The 16514-nt window shown below is 44.1% G+C and overlaps 1 protein-coding gene across 4 annotated transcripts in view; it reads left to right on the forward strand.

The window, feature by feature from the left end:
* Positions 1 to 16514, forward strand: part of PTER (phosphotriesterase related) — a 157722-nt gene that overhangs the window by 104067 nt on the left and 37141 nt on the right. For 3 of the 4 annotated variants that reach the window (XR_010577848.2, XR_012417507.1, XR_012417509.1), the window contains one exon: positions 5544 to 7155. The exons of the other annotated variant lie outside the window; for it this stretch is intronic. The gene's annotated coding sequence lies outside the window, so the exon portion shown is untranslated. Of the gene's footprint in view, positions 1 to 5543; positions 7156 to 16514 lie in introns of those variants that run through there. 4 annotated transcript variants of the gene reach the window in all.

Consider the following 16514-nt stretch of genomic DNA (forward strand, 5'->3'; position numbering starts at 1 on the left):
CACTCAATGTTTTTAAATCCATCTCTTTCTAAATTGCCTCATAAATTCTTGCTGTTCTCAGGATCACCTTTCTCAACTGTACTAGCTGAGATCAACTCAGGTGGTTACCCTAACAGTTCCAAGATGCTCAATCAGAAATTCTAAACAAAGATCTTTCTGGGAAGAAAGGTGTTCAAAGTGTGTGTGTGTGTGTGTGTGTGTGTGTGTGTGTGTGTGTGTGTGTGTGTGTGTGTGTGTGTGTGTGTGTGTGTGTTTCTGTTTGCAGCAACACTGTTCAAGGAGAAAATAGGGAGGAAACAAATCCTTGTGCATTAAATTCAGATTGCAGTGAAAGAACAAAATTGTCGGACACCTCTTCAAGGACCTCCACCTGTCTTCATTAGTTTCTTATTGATAACCAGTGAGAAGGCAGTTGCTGTGGATCAAGTCAGATGGTGGCTTAGACCAGGAGGTGTTGGTGGAGACAGAGTGGGCCCAATGAGAGCAAGAATCAGAGACAGAAAAGGAAGAAACAGGTAATAGATGAGGGAATCAAACCTAGCAATGATAAATTCAGTGAGGAAAATGAGAGCTGGGGCATTGTCCTCTGGGAGGACTGACAGGTAAACCGGGACCTGGAGAATCTGGGGAGAGAAAAAGATTCCAGGATGGGGGAACAACTTCATGTAAGGCCCTTGATTTTTAACAGGACTGGCCGGCTCTAGAAGCAGAAGGAAGGTACCTATGATTGGCACAGAGCGAAGCGAACAGGAGGAGGGGTCACAGAAGGAAGGGAGCAACACCCCAAGGTCCCTGGAGGCTCTGGTCATTGTAGCCAGTCAAAGGGCTCTTTTTTTCCTGTTTACATAGGATTTTTCCTTTAAAAAAAAATGGGCTGGGCACGGTGGTTCATGTCTCTAACCCCAGCACTTGGGGAGGCTGAGGCTGGTGGATTGCCTGAGGTCAGGAGTTCCAGACCAGCCTGGCCAACATAGTGAAACCCGATCTCTATTAAAAATACAAAAATTAGCCAGACTTGGTGTTGTGCACCTGTAATCCCAGCTTCTCAGGAGGCTGAGGCAGGAGAATCACTTGAACCTGAGAGGCAGAGGCTGCAGTGAGCCGAGATCACGCCACTACGCTCCAGCCTGGGTGACACAGGGAGTCTCTGTCTCAAAAAAAAAAAAAAAAAAAACCAAAAAAAATTAATAGACTATTGTTAAGAGCGGTTTGAGGTTTCCAGAAAAATAGAGCAGAGAGTACAGAGTTCCCAGGTATCTTCTCCCCTTCTTCTGCCTCAGTTTCCCCTATTATTAAAGATGTTAATCTTTGCATTAGTGGGCACATTTATTACAATTGGGGAATCAATACTGACACATTATTATAAACTCTATAATTTACATTAGGGTTCACTCTTTCATTGAAGGGATCTTAGTGCTTAGTGTAGGTGGAGGATGGGACTAACTTGGTCTGATGTAGAATTTTGGAAGACCCAGGTTCACAAAAGCTGTTGTTACGGGCTGGATTATATTCCCCACCCCCTACCAAAAAAAAAAAAAAATTACTATACTGAAGTCCTAACCCGCAGTATCTCAGAATATGTGAAGTTATTTGGATAATCGGGTCACTGGAGATGTAATTAAGATGAGGTCCCACTGGAGTGGGGTGGGCTGTAATCCGATATGACCCGTGTCTTTATAAAAGGGAGAAATAGGAACACAGGCATATACAGAGAAGACACCAAATAAACCCGAAGATGGACATGCACAAGCCCTGCAGAGAGGCCCCGAACAGGTCTTTCCGTCACTGCCCTTGGAAGAAACCAGCCCTGCTGGTCAAGAAAACACCTTGAATTATGGGGTTCAACCTCCAGAACCATGAGACAATCCATTTTTGGTGTTTAAGCCCCCCAGTCTGTGGTGCTTTGTTATGGCAGCCCTAGTAAACTCATAACAGCTGTGAAGACGTGTAGGCAAACCTGCTGAGGGCCTGGAGTGCTGGCTCACACCTGTAATCCCAGCATTTTGGGAGTCTGAGGTGGGAGGATCGCTTGAGGTCAGGAGTTCAAGACAGGGCCTCACTGTGTCACCCAGGCTGGAGTGCAGTGGTGCAATCACAGCTCACTGCAGCCCTGGCCGTCTGGGCTCAAGTGTTCCCCCTGCCTCAGCCTACTGAGTAATGGGATGACAGGTATGTGCCACCATGCCCAGCTAATTTTTTACAAAGAAGTTTTAGTAGGGATGAGGTTGAGTAGAGTAGAAGTAGGTTTCCTAGGATGGTCTCAAACTCCTGGCCTCAAGAGATCCTACCACCCAGCTTCCCAAAGTGCTGGAATTACAGGCATTAGCCACTGCACCTGGCCTCCAAGTTTATTTTTGGAGTAAAAAGAAACAGCTGCAAGCAAATAAATATATTTTTTCTTACCATTCTCACTAGAGAAGTCTCTAGGGGCACCTAGTTCTCTAGGTGGGTAGGCACCAGGTAACTGTATTCTCTAGAGAACTGTTTAATCTTGTGTATAGCGTTTGTATAGCAAAAAATATACCCTATTGCCAGAAGTTGAGTCTACAGAGTAGTAAGTGAAAATGAATAGTGGTTATCTTTATTCTACACAGGTGATACGGTTTGGCTTTGTATCCCCACCCAAATCTCATCGCCAATTGTAATCCCCAGGTGTTGAGGTGATTGGAGCATGCGGGCAGTTTCACCCATGCTGTTCTTGTTATAGTGAAGGAGTTCTCACGAGATCTGATGGTTTTATAAATGGCAGTTTGCCTGGGTTTCTTTTTTCTCCTGCTACCTTGTGAAGAAGGTGTCTGCTTCCTAGTCCGTCATGCTTGTAAGCTTCCCGAGGCCTCCCCAGCCATGTGGAACTGTGAGTAAATTCAACCTCTTTCCTTTGTAAATTACCCAGCCTCGGGTAGTATGTTGATAGCAGTGTGAAAACGGACTAATACAACAGGTTTAAAAGCACGTTTATGAGATATTTAAGAATAACACTCTCTGTTGCAGGGAGTAAACTGAGTTATTTACAGTGGATCTCACCTGTGATGCTAGGATTATTTGGAAAGAAGGAACACAGCCTCCCTTGAGCAACTTAAGCAAAGTGGCGTAGAGCATAAAAACACACATGGGCTAGAGCAAAAACCATTCGGAAGTGAGGCGTGTTCAAAGATAGACTTTCTGCTGGCTTTATCATCTGGTCTGTATGTTCTCTCCTAAGTACGGCTGCTTGTTTCCCTGATTCTCAGTTCTCCTGTCGGTCCTAACTGACCCTGCCTTTATGTATTCCTTGATTCCAGAGAGAATTCATCTCCTTTGTTTAGTTCATTACCACAGCGACTTTGGGAAGAGTCCTTTGTATGAGGCCATGTCAGGTCATTGGACAGGTTTACGGCCAGGCTGTCTAGGGCACTTTGTGGGACTCTGGGTTGTGCCCAGGGGCTCTGGGCTGTCTGTGGGCCCCCCGACAAGCCTCTGGTCCAGTCAGTGGCTGCTCTTGCAGAAGGAATGGCTGAGTTGTCTGTGACTGTATGGGGTGCCTTGCTTTCGTATTCTGTTTACGTGAATCTCAGTTATCACCTGTGTTCTTCGAAGCTCATCAGTCTGAAATGGCATAAGAGTGGGAAGAAAAAGCAGGGAGGCGGGGCATTGCTGGAACAACAATAATCTCTTCATTGGTTATTTTCATATCTATTAACTTTACTTTGCAAATTTCATCTGCACATCGGATATGCAAAACTGAATCTTGTTTGCAAACTTCAAGTATTCAATAACTTAAAATTTGAAAGCTTCAAATACTCAAATAACTTAAATGCAACATCTTTTTTTTCTTTTTTTCTTTTTTTTTTTTTTTTAAAAAAAAGACAGTGTCTCACTCTGTCCCTCAAGCTGGAGTGCAGTGGCGTGATCTCAGGTGACTGCAACCTCCACCTCCCAGGTTCAAGCGATTCTTCCACCTCAGCCTCCTGAGTAGCTGGCATTACAGGTGCCTGCCACCACACTTGGCTAATTTTTTTTTTTTGTAAAGTAGAGATGGGGTTTCACCACATTGGCCAGGCTGGTCTTGAACTCCTGGCCTCAGGTGATCCACTCGCCTCGGCCTCACAAAGTGCTGGGATTATAGGCATGAGCCACTGCACCCAACCCCAGTAGTAATTTTTTTTTTTTTTTTTTTTTTTTTGAGACGGAGTCTCGCTCTGTCGCCCAGGCTGGAGTGCAGTGGCCGGATCTCAGCTCACTGCAAGCTCCGCCTCCCGGGTTTACGCCATTCTCCTGCCTCAGCCTCCCGAGTAGCTGGGACTACAGGCGCCCGCCACCTCGCCCGGCTAGTTTTTTGTATTTTTTAGTAGAGACGGGGTTTCACCGTGTTAGCCAGGATGGTCTCGATCTCCTGACCTCGTGATCCGCCCGTCTCGGCCTCCCAAAGTGCTGGGATTACAGGCTTGAGCCACCGTGCCCGGCCGTAATTTTTAAATATCTATCTTGTCAACAAATGCCTGATAGCAAATATAAAATGTTACAGTGGACAGGCTGTTCAAAGATTGTGAAGAAAACCGTCTTTTTAAGAAACTGACAATGAAACTGACATCTCTAGTTCCCTTACCACATAAATAAAAGCCCTTAGTACAGAAGTATCTTTTGGGGGGGGGGGGGGAAAGCTTAAATAGCAAATGAGAGCACTGCATTGGCTCACGATTGGAGGAAAATGGAAAGTTTTCAGGAACAATTAAAATAACTCTGTCCCACCCCTGCCCTTTCCACTGAAGAAGGACACGCTGTCATTACACCTCAGACAGACACCATTGCCCCAGTCCCTTGGGCTCATCGGAAGGTAGGCAAGGAGGGAACAGCCTGTCTCCTGATAAACAAGTGCAGAGGGTTCCAAAGATCATCCTGAAGAGCCTGATTTATTTTCCAACAACTTTTAATAAACCCAAGGTCTACAGGGCTCACAGTAAAAAAAGAAAAAGAAAAAAAAGATAGTGTACAAACCAAAGCATTGGGATTTTAAGAATTATAAAAACATTTAGTCATTAAAAAGCATAGACAGTACTTGATAGATATATAAATATTTTATACATAAAATCTTCTTGGTTATTGGAAAGGAAAAAGGTGCCAAACTTGGAAAATGGCAGCTTCTACCAAATGTGTGAACGAGGAGAAAAGCTGGTTTGCTTCTCAGTGCCTTTGTGAATCTTATTTTCACGAGGGAAAGCCTGCCCTGTTTCTCTTTTCACGATACACTTAGCAGCCCTGCAGCCAGATTTTTTAGAGAGGAATGAGGGAGATTGGTGAGAAGCAAAGTATGAGTTTTCCAGCCATTTGGCTGGCACTACGCTTTTTAAAGTGGGTTATACCACTTCATATTTCCCAAGTCACCCATCTAAAAAGGAACAAGTATTTGGTGGTTTTTTTTTTTTCCAAAAGAATAAAAATAGCAGGTGGATTTTAACTTGATCTTTGATAGTTAGACTTTGATCTTAGATGTCCATTATTATGTTTGAAAAATCACCCGATATAAACTAGAAGTCGTGATTTTGTCTCCTTTCCTTCCTGTTTAGCTTGGATCTCTTTGGCAGAAACTCTTCTATTCCCCTCAGCTCATGCAACAACATATGCCAGTTATGGTGTTTCCTCTGTATTTCCTGGTTGTCAGAAGCAATGTTGGTAGACTACATCTTCAAGCATCAGTGTTGTGTTAAGGGAAGGGTTGTTGACGGCAAAAAGTAAGCTCCCTCTGCCGGTTGATGGCTCCCTCTGCAGAAACGAATATCTGAATGTCCATTTCGAGACCACATTCTTTCTTCTTCCTACCCAGACACAAAAGCCTTTGTTATTGGAGGTAAAGACTGTCTATGAACCTGAGACCTGGAAGAGCCCAACAGAGAAAGCTGGAGTGGATTTATCTGAGGATACTCCCTGAGGTTTTACATGCAAACCCTGAGATTCTGGACAGTGTTAAATGATAAGGCTTATCACTCTGAAAGGGACAGATGGCGGACCTACCCTGAAATAGCTTTTCTGGAAGAGTAACACATGGTAAATTGCATTAATTGCAATAATTGCTTTTTATGCCTTGATAAAAACTGCCAAAGACCTTCAAAGATCTTCTAATCATGGCAAATGAGCACAGTTCCCCCTTAGCAGTGACAGAGCTACAGCACTACGGCTTGGGGTTCTGCAGAGAGGCTGCAGAATTAAGACCATAGGAACCTGCAGACTTAGGAAAGAGATGGGCAGGTGAGGCCCTGGGTATAGCACAAGGTGGAGGAGTATCTAGTCCCATTTTGGGGCCAAGTTATGGGTATTTCTTGTATAACATGCGTTTGGTTAATTCACTAGTCATGGGGGGAGGCTGGGGTGGGCGGATCACGAGGTCAAGAGATCGAGACCATCCTGGCCAGCATGGTGAAACCCCGTCTCTACTAAAAATACAAAAATTAGCTGGCATGGTGGCACACGCCTGTAGTCCCAGCTACTCACAAGGCTGAGGCAGGAGAATTGCTTGAACCTGGGAGGTGGAGGTTGCAGTGAGCTGAGATCATGCCACTGCACTCCAGCCTGGTGACAGAGTGAGGCTCTGTCTCAAAAAAAGTCATGGTACATAAGGATTTAGGGAGGCTCCTCGCTTAGCATGAACTGCAGGTGAGGATTACGTTGGTGTCTTGTCTTCCTTCTTTGAAACTCAAAAGAATAGCAGGGGGGTGGTGGAGGGTAGACTTTCCTACTACATTTCTGTGATTTCCGTCTGACACAAACTAACCATGTAACACAAGGAGGATTTCTATTTAACAAAGCTTTCGAGTTTTTTTCCTTTGAAATGATTTGGTTATGCATCCCCTCCAAATCTCATGTTGAAATGTGATCGCCAGTGTCGGAGGTGGGGCTAGTGGGAGGTGTTTGGGTCTGGGGGGGGTGGATTCCTCATGAATGGCTTGATGCCCTCCTCATGGTAATGAGCGAGTTTTTACTCTGTTAGTTCACACAATAACCGGTGCTTTAAAAGAGCCTGGCTTCTCTCTTGCTCCCACTCTTGCCATGTGACATGCCTGCTCCCCCTTCATCTACCACTAAGCTTCCTGAACCCTCACCAGAAGCCAAACAGATGCTGGCACCGTGCTTGCACAGCTTGAAGAAGCATGAGCCAAATAAACCTCTTTTCTTTATAAATTACCCCGCCTCAGGTACTTCTTTATAGCAATGCAAATGGAGTAAGACATGCTTCTATGAAGATTTTTACGTCTTTGCTTTATTGTACCTCCTTTATGTTGAGTCAAGCTTCTGCTTTGTGCATGGAATCAGTCTATGACTTTGGATATTTTCCATTATTTTAATCTTCCAGGAATATTTATATCTTTTTTCTTTTCATTCACCCTGCCAACAAATGCAGGAAACTTTATGGAGAAGACACTAGATTTCAGGCACTCTACTAGTGTGGGCTACTTCCCATGGTATGTGGGATAAAAAGATTACTTATCACTAACATTTTTTTGTTGTTGTTCCAGACAGTATTTGAAGCACTTTTGGTGTATCTCATTTAATCCTCACAGTAAACTTTTGCGGTTATTATTATCCCTATTTTGCAAGTGAGAAACCAGCAGCCCAGACAGATTACGTAGTTTTTTCAAGGCCACACAACTCCTAAGTGGCAGAGCTAAAACTTGAAACTTTCAGACACCTTGTTTTTCATGGTGTGTACATTGAAGGACTATCACTGTTGGGGGCGGGGGGGAGTGAACTTGTAAGTTAGCAAACAATTTCCATCCAGGATGACAAGGGTCCTATTGTACATATGCAATGTGTTAGGGCAGGGGATATCATTTGCATGTGTGTCCCTGCCCAGATCTCATGTTGAAATGTAGTCCCCAGTGTTGGAGGTGGGGCGTGGCGGGAGGTGATTGGATTTCTCATGAATGGTTTAGCACCGTCCCTTTGCTGCTGTCCTTGTGATGGTGAGTTCTCTCGATGTGGTCGTTTAAACGTGTGTGGTACCTCCCTCCTACTTCCATTGTTGCTGCTCTGGCCATGTGACCTGTCTGCTCCTCCTTTGCCTTCCACCGTGATTGTAAGTTTCCTGAGGCCTCCCCAGAAGCTGAGCAGATGCCAACATCATGCTTCCTGTACAGCCTGTGGAGTTGTGAGCCAATTAAACCTCTCTTCTTTCTTATTTTACATTAAGTTCTGGAATACATGTGCTGAACATGTAGGTTTGTTACATAGGTACATATATGCCATGGTGGTTTGCTGCACCTATCAACCCCATCATCTAGGTTTTAAGCCCTGCATGCATTAGGTATTTGTCCTAATGCTCTCCCTCCCCTTCCCACCACCCACCCCAATAGGCCCCAGTGTGTGATGTTCCCCTCCCTGTGTCCATGTGTTCTCATTGTTCAACTCCCACTTATGAGTGAGAACATGTGGTGTCTGATTTTCTGTTCGTTAGTTTGCTAAGGATGATGGTTTTCAGCTTCATCCATGTCCCTGCTAAACCTCTTTTCTTTGTAAATTACCAGTCTCAGGTATTTCTTTATAGCAATGCCAGAAAGAACTAATACAGCAGGTGTCAGCAGTTTTCTCCTGTCAAGTGCCACATAATTAATATTTAGGCTTTGTGGGCCAAACAGTCCCTGATGCAACCACGTAACTCTACATACTAGTAAGAAAGCAACCACAAACAATATGTAAGTGAATAAGGTGGCTGTATTCCAATAAAACTTTATAAAAACAGGTGGTAGGCTGGATTTGACCCACAGGACTGTAGTTTGTCAACCTCTGTTCTAGGGGATTACAAGGAATAGAAAAACCAATTCTGCCTGAATATGAGAAACAGACATTTGAATTAATCCCTGGATATCAGGCCACAAGGGAGAAAGCCATTCCAAGCAGAGAGAAATGTGTTTATAACTGGGGAACTCTGAAAATTGATATTTGTGGAAAATATGAAATGTGAGTGACAAGAAATGTATAGGACAATGGCAGGATCCAAGTTTGGAAAGGGGGATTTGTGCCTAGGTTAACAAATCATGTATTGTATGACAACCACTTAGTAAGTGCAGTTTACGTGGGCTTTTTGATTTCTTCTGTGAACAACTTGTTTCTCTTCTCCTGATACAACTTTGCTATTTTCCTCTTAATTAGTGACATACAAAATGCCTTCATGTGCAATTGTATCAGCAAGACAAGAGGATAAACCGTAAGGGGTCTGCCAGCAACATAGGGATAAATACAGTTGATGAAACATGGTATTTCAAAGATACTGGACTGAAACATTCTAGGAGATACTCTGATAGAAAATGAGGACAAATTTTTGTCTTTTGTAAAACCCCGTGGGTATAATTTTGCCATTAGCCAAGATGGATGTTTCAATGTTGAGACATGAGAAATCTTTGAAACACCAAGGCATAACATGAATGCTGCAGGGAAAATGAAGTTGATTTTTTTTTTTTTTTTTTTTTTGCTGTAAGTCAACTAAAGTTGCTTGTGACAGCTTGCTGATGAAACATGGTTTTGATAATGCTCACAGACAGTTGTCCAAGTTACTAAGTTTATTAGAATTCCTGCATAGGTGGGAAAGTTGAGTGTGGTCTTGGATTTTAGTCTCTAAAGTCAAGTGATATCCCTAGGGCTGTATCTGGGACAGCTTCACTATAGGAGAAAAAATAGAGGCTGGAAGATCCATCCATTTCCCTCAAGATGTGGGCATGTTCTCTTCATGCAATCAGGAGATTCCCTTAGTTCTAACATTCCCCATCTGGAAAAAATAAATTTCAACTGATGCACTGAGATAAAATAGATGATATTCCTTAGCTGAGTGCCAAGCCAAGACAAGCTGCAAGTTTTTAAGAGAAAACCAAAAAGAAGTATAAGATTCTTAAGCCCCTACCCACATTGAAGGACTAAAAGGAGCAATCGGGGTGCTAGGTGTCCCCTTCTACCACACCCACCCTAGGAGCAGATGGAGAGGCTCTGCCCTGCACTTCAAGCCCAGTGGGGTTCCATCAGGACCCCACAGTTAGAGTGGCATGGTGGGGCCCAGTGGCCCCGTATCTGACTCCAACTCCTGAGAGTGGAAAGCAGGCTGGCAAGTGGAAGGGGGAACAGTTGAGCTGGGGACTCCCTCCTCCATGAGAGTTTGCTGGAGCAGAGGATGCACCAAGGTTTCTTGCAGACTGGAAATGGATCGTTTGAGAAGGTGCTGATGGGCTGGTCTTAATCCAGTCTAAGATGGCCACACACAATGTGAAGGGACTTCATTGCAAAGAGGATGGCGGCGAAGTTCAGATTCACAGAGGCTGAGAAAGGAGCCTTTTACAGACCAGAGGGAAGAGAAATTCATTCTCCCTCACTAGGGGATGATGGGGTTTGGTTCTATGTCCCACCAAAATCTCATCTCAGATTATAATCCCCATGTGTCAGGGGAGGGACCTGGTGGGAGGTGATTGGATCCTGGGGGAAGGTCCCCCTTGGTGTTCTCGTGATGGTGGGATCTCATGAAATCTGATGGTTTAAAAGTGTGGCACTTGTACTTTTGCACTCACTGTGCCCTGCTGCCATGTAAGATGTACCTTGCTTCCCCTTTGCCTTCTGCCCTGATTGTAAGTTTCCTGAGGTCTCCCCAGTCATGCAGAACTGTGACCCAATTAAAACTCTTCTTTATAAATTACCTAGTCTCAGCTCACTGCAACCTCCCCCTTCCGGGTTTAAGTGACTCTTGTGCCTCAGCCTCCCAAGTAGCTGGGATTATAGGCACTCGCCACCACACCCAGCTAATTTTTATATTTTCAGTAGATATAAGGTTTTGCCATGTTGGCCAGACTGGTCTCAGACTCCTGGCCTCAAGTGATCTATCCACCTTAGCCCCCTAAAGTGTTGGGATTACAGGCGTGAGCCATGGTGCCTGGCCTCAGGTAGTTCTTTATAGCAGTGTGAAAACAGACAAATACAGGGAGACTGTGGGTAGGAGATGCCCAACCCTGGAAACATCTCCAAGAAACCCATACACATGTCTACAAGAGAAAGGAAGCATTAAACATCTGCCAGGCCCAGAAAGCATGAAGCCAAGCTTTGACAGCACTGGTCAGATAAGTTTCCTGCCCTACCCTCCATGCCCCTCTTTGAGGCTTGTCACTTCTCTCTGCCCCCTTTGTGGAGGTGTTGGAAACTGCACTGAGCAACATGGGAAGGAAAAGAAGAGCAAAGTAGGGAAATAGCAGAAACTGATCACAGCCTTAATCTAGTCTAAGATGGTCTTAATCCAGTCTAAGATGGTCTTAATCCAGTCTAAAATGGTCTTAATCCAGTCTAAGATGGTCTTAATCCAACCTAAGATGGCCACACACAATGTGAAGGGACAGCTTCCTGGGCCTGAGTTAAGAAAAGGAGGTGAAATGTCTACTTTGATCAACTTAAAGTGTTGGCACCGGGCCAGGCATTGGGACCCATGCCTGTAATCCTAGCAGTTTGGGAGGCCAAGGCGGGTGGATCACCTGAGGTCAGAAGTTCAATACCAGCCTGGCCAACATGGTGAAACCCCATTTCTACTAAAAATACAAGAATTAGCCGGGCATGGTGGTGCATGCCTGTAATCCCAGCTGCTTGGGAGACTAAGGCAGGAAAATCACTCGAACCCAGGAGGCAGAGGTTGCAGTGAGCCAAGATCGAGCCACTGCACTCCAGCCTGGGCAACAAAGTGAGACTCAGTCTCAAAAAAAAGAGTGTTGACTCCGACATCCAATCAGTAAACTGGCACAGTGTGTTATGACCCAGGCATGAGTAGAGAAGGCACAAAGCCTGACAACCGTGATGTCCAGAGTAAGAAATTAAGCAGCCCCACTGAGGAAATTTACATAAAAGGGAAATGAAGTTGCTTTGGTTTTGCGTCTGTTGGTTTTGGGCCTGGTTGCCCCTGGATCCATGTTTTACTGTCTTCTCCCACAGAATCTTGGGCTGTGGTAGCTGAATTCTAAGTTAACTCTCCAAAATCCCCAACCCCTAAGGTACTCTATAATATCCTGCCCTTGGTACGGGCAGGCTTTCTGAAAATGATGGGAGAGTCACCCCCTTGATTAGGTTGTGTCAGACTCTAAGTAGACTGGAGAGGGAGAACCTCTTGCAGGCTTTGAAGATGTGAGCTTCTGTGCTGTGGGAGGGCCATGTGCCTAGAATCTGTTTATGGCCTCTTGAGGCTTCTCTAGACCCCAAAGTCAGCAGGAAACTCAGTCCTATGACCACAGGAGGATTAATCCTGCCAACAGCATGAATGCGTGTGTAAGAAGAGCAAAGCCGCCCAGCCTGCCCAACACGTTGATTTCAACATAACAGCATCTGAGTAGGGGAGGCCTGCTAACCCAGGCCTGACTTCCCAGGGAAATAGGACGTAATAATATGTTCTAAGCCTCGACATTTGTAGTAACCTGTTCACAGATAGAAAGCTAATGAGAGCTGGGCGCAGTGACTCATGCTTTGTAATACTAGTGCTTTGGGAGACCAAGGTGGGAGAATTGCTTGAGGCCAGGAGCTTGAGACCAGCCTGGGCAACATAGCAAGACCCCTGTCTGTCGCTACAAAAATAAAAACAAATTAGCTGGGCATGTTGGCACATGCCTGTAGTCCCAGCTCCTTGGGAGGCTGAGGTGGGAGGATCTCTTGAGCCAGGAGTCCGAGGCTGCAGTGACCCATTATCACTCCACTGCACTCCAGCCTGGGCAACAGAACAAGACCTCATCTCTCAAAGGTAAACATAGGAGGGAAAACAAAGAGGCTGGTTCTGGGAGGCTGCTTCCCAGGTTCCCATGTCTGGGGGCCTCTTTGAGGGAGATTGAGGGGGAAGAATCCAGGAGATATCCCCCCCAACCCTCTGCTGTGGATGGCCTCCGGGACAGTCACTGGGGTTTCCTGATGGTTCTGGCTTCTATCAGGTGACCAGGTCAAAACTGTCTCTCCCAACCATCTGTCTTCTCCTTTCTCAGTATCTCATGGTTTGAAATACTGAAAGATGCCTACAGGAAGATAAGAGAAGTAGAAATACCAAGTGGAGAAGGAGGAATGGAGGAGAAGCTCATCACATCTTTTTCCTGACTCCAGTCTCCAGTAATCCCATCTCCGTCCCTCTGTCCCTCTTGTTCACCAATGTTGCCCATTTCTGGCTCATCTTACCATCCGCTGTTTACTTCCTCCATAGTTCTATATTTGGGCACCTCACTTTATGCATTAAACTCCTTTTTTAAAAACTGAAATGGTTTCTGATTCCTGGTTAGATCCCAACCATAAGAGCATCCTATGAGTCATGCATCTCTCTATATTTGCGAGCATGTAAATATATATGACATTTTAATATATGTGTGCATGAATAAACCTGTGTGTGTGTATATATATAACTTTGTTTTAGTTAAACAATGACCCAAAGCACATTCAGTGGTCTTCTGCCACTTAATGCTTTAGCTCATGAATAAATTGCTAAAGGAAAATGCTTGCTTGCACTTAGTAAAACAGGTTAAATGCTTTGCTAGACAGATCGTTTACCTAATTGAGAATCCCAAATCCAGCTTTGCCATCTAATCCATGACGCCACAAATCTTTGTGTCCTTGGTCCTCTGAGCCAGGAGCTGATCCAGTTCTAGGGACTCTGAAGAATAACTCTACTTCCTCCTCCTTCACTGTTATCTCACGCATTCAATAGGTACTTGGCATCACTTGCCTAAGTCTACAAAGCCCAGAATTAGCAAGCACTGAAAACAAGCATATGCTGAGTGTCCTGGTCACTCGAAAACATATTTTATCCATAGTTATTCGGAAACCCATTCATTTGGTCACATTGGCACATTCTGATGTAGAGATACTTCCTCAAAGGAGTGAATTCCTAGACTGTTACAGAATATAAACTTTCTTGCCCTTTATATGGTATGCCATTTATGGCTGGAGTTTGCAGGAAAATGTTGAGGAAGGGATGCTCAAATGCAAAGGCTCAACCCACAAAAGTAGAGCTGCTGTTTCAGCTCTTTATCTAACATTTGGGTATGAATATGCATTAAAGAGCCAGTTAGTAGCCTGGGTTGTGGATTAGTGCCCTAGGTGGGCCCTGTTTTCTCACAGAGGTAACACTGTTTTATGAGTGCTGACTTGATCCTTAGAGGTAACTTGTTGCCTCACCCATCAGTAGCCCAATGGTAGCCTTATGCAAACAGAAGAAGAGAACAATTCAGCGCAATAGAACTCACAGTCAGGAGCCAGGAATAAACCTGCATGATGGAGGCTCAGTAGAGGTACCTTCTCAGATGCAAGTTGAAAAAAAAATTTGTTTTCAGTTTAATTGGCATGATTAACACTTTCTCCATCACTCTCTCAAGCCTCAAAAAATCAAATAATTAAGCTCTGGGCCAGGCACGGTGGCTCTTGCCTGTAATCCCAGCACTTTGGAAAGCCAAGGCAGGTGGATCACTTGAGATCAGGAGTTTGAAACCAGCCTGGCCAACATGGCAAAACCCTGTTTCTACTAAAAATACAAAAATTAGCCATGCATCGTGACGCATGCCTGTAGTCCCAGCTACTAGGGAGGCTGAGTCAGGAGAATCGCTTGAACCTAGGAGGTAGAAATTATAGTGAGCAGAGATCATGCCACTGCACTCCAGCCTGGGTGACAGACTCCATCTCAAAAAAAAAAAAATTTTAATTTTAAAAATCCAGCTCTGATTTGGAGGGTTTGCCTGTTTCCGTGGTGTAAATGTCAGTGTGTAAGCCTCTAGCATTAATCAGTAAGCTGGAAGCTTGATGTGGGGATGTGTGTATCTGCTATACAAACAGCTGTGTCCCCAAACTTTCTACAGTTGATCCTGGTCAGTTTACCCAATGTTGCTAACCCTGCTGCATATTCAGCCACTGCCATTACTCACCTTGGGCCATGGTAGATGTTTGGTTACAAACCAACAAGCAGGGCCATGGTAGATGTTAGTTACAAACCAACAAGCAATGTAGAGCATTTGCCCTTCTATCTTTTGATTTCAAGATCATGGTGATGCTGTGGACAGAAAAAACAATGGATTCTAATGTGAGCCAGCTGATTGTTCAGAATGTTGCCTTTTGATGAATACCTGTATCTGTGGCCATGCTGTGTGGATGACAAAGGAGCATAGTTTTGACATAAATGTTGGTTGATGTTTTCCTTCAGCTTAATGAGTGAAAAAGGAAAGTAAAACAACAAAGGAAATGGATATACGAATTTCACTCATTTGTCAATGATATGAGTGGCTACTTTGCTGATTTAGGTAATAACTTTTATTAATTTCAGTGGTTTTGGGGGAAGGGGTAGAGGTCAGTTACATGAATAAGTTCTTCAGTGGCGATTTCTGAGATTCTGGTGCACTCATCATCCGAGCAGTGTACACTGTACCCAGTGTGTAGTCTTTTATCCCTCACCCACTTCCCACCCTTTACCCCCAAGTCAGCAAAGCCCATTGTATCGTTCTTATGTTTTTGCATCCTGATAGCTTAGCTCCCATGTATGAGTGAGAACATACCATGTTTGGTTTTCTATTCCTGAGTTACTTCACTTAGAATAATGGTTTCCAATTCCATCCAGTTTGCTGTGAACGTCATTATTTCATTCCTTTTTAGAGCTGAGTAGTATTCCATGGTGTGTGTGTGTGTATTAGGCCATGGTAGATGGCCCTCCCCCACACACACATACATATACATATGGACCACATTTACTTTATGCACTCATTGATGGGTATTTGGGCTAGTTCCATATTTTTGCAAGTGTGAATTGTGTTGCTATGAATATGCATGTGCAAGTATCTTTTCTGTATATTGACTTCTTTTCCTCTGGGTAGATACCCAGGAGTGGGATTGCTGAATCAAATGGTAGATTTACTTTTAGTTCTCTAAGGAATCTCCACACTGTTTCCCATAGACATTGTACTAGTTTACATTCCACCAACAGTGTAAAAGTGTTTGCTTTTCACCACATCTACTCCAACATGTATTTTTTAAATTATGGCCATTCTTGCAGGAGTGAGGTGGTATCTCATTGTGGTTTTGATTTGCATTTCCCTCATCATTAGTGACGTTGAGCATTTTTTCATGTCAGCCATTTGTAGATCTTTTGAGAATTGTCTATTCATATCCTCAGCCCACTTTTTGATGGGATTGTTTTGTTCTTGCTGATTTGAGTTCCTTGTAAATTCTGGGCATTAGTCCTTTGTCAGATGCATAGATTGTGAAGATTTTCTCCCACTCTGTGAGTTGTCTGTTTATTTTGCTGATTATGTCTTTCACTGTGCAGAAGCTTTGCAGTTTAATTAAGTCCCATCTATTTATCTTTGTTCTTGTTGGATTTCCTTTTGAGTTCTTGGTCATGAAGTCTTTGCCTAAGCTAATTTCTAGAAGGGATTTTCCAGTGTTATCTTCTAGAATTTTGTGGTTTTGGGTCTTAGATTTAGTCTTTGATTTATCTCGAGTTGATTCTTGTATAGGGTGAGAGATGAGAATCCAGTTTCATTCTACATGTGGCTTGCCAATTATCCCAGCACCATTTG

Source organism: Macaca fascicularis, chromosome 9, assembly GCF_037993035.2.
Source record: "Macaca fascicularis isolate 582-1 chromosome 9, T2T-MFA8v1.1".
Taxonomy (NCBI): domain Eukaryota; kingdom Metazoa; phylum Chordata; class Mammalia; order Primates; family Cercopithecidae; genus Macaca; species Macaca fascicularis.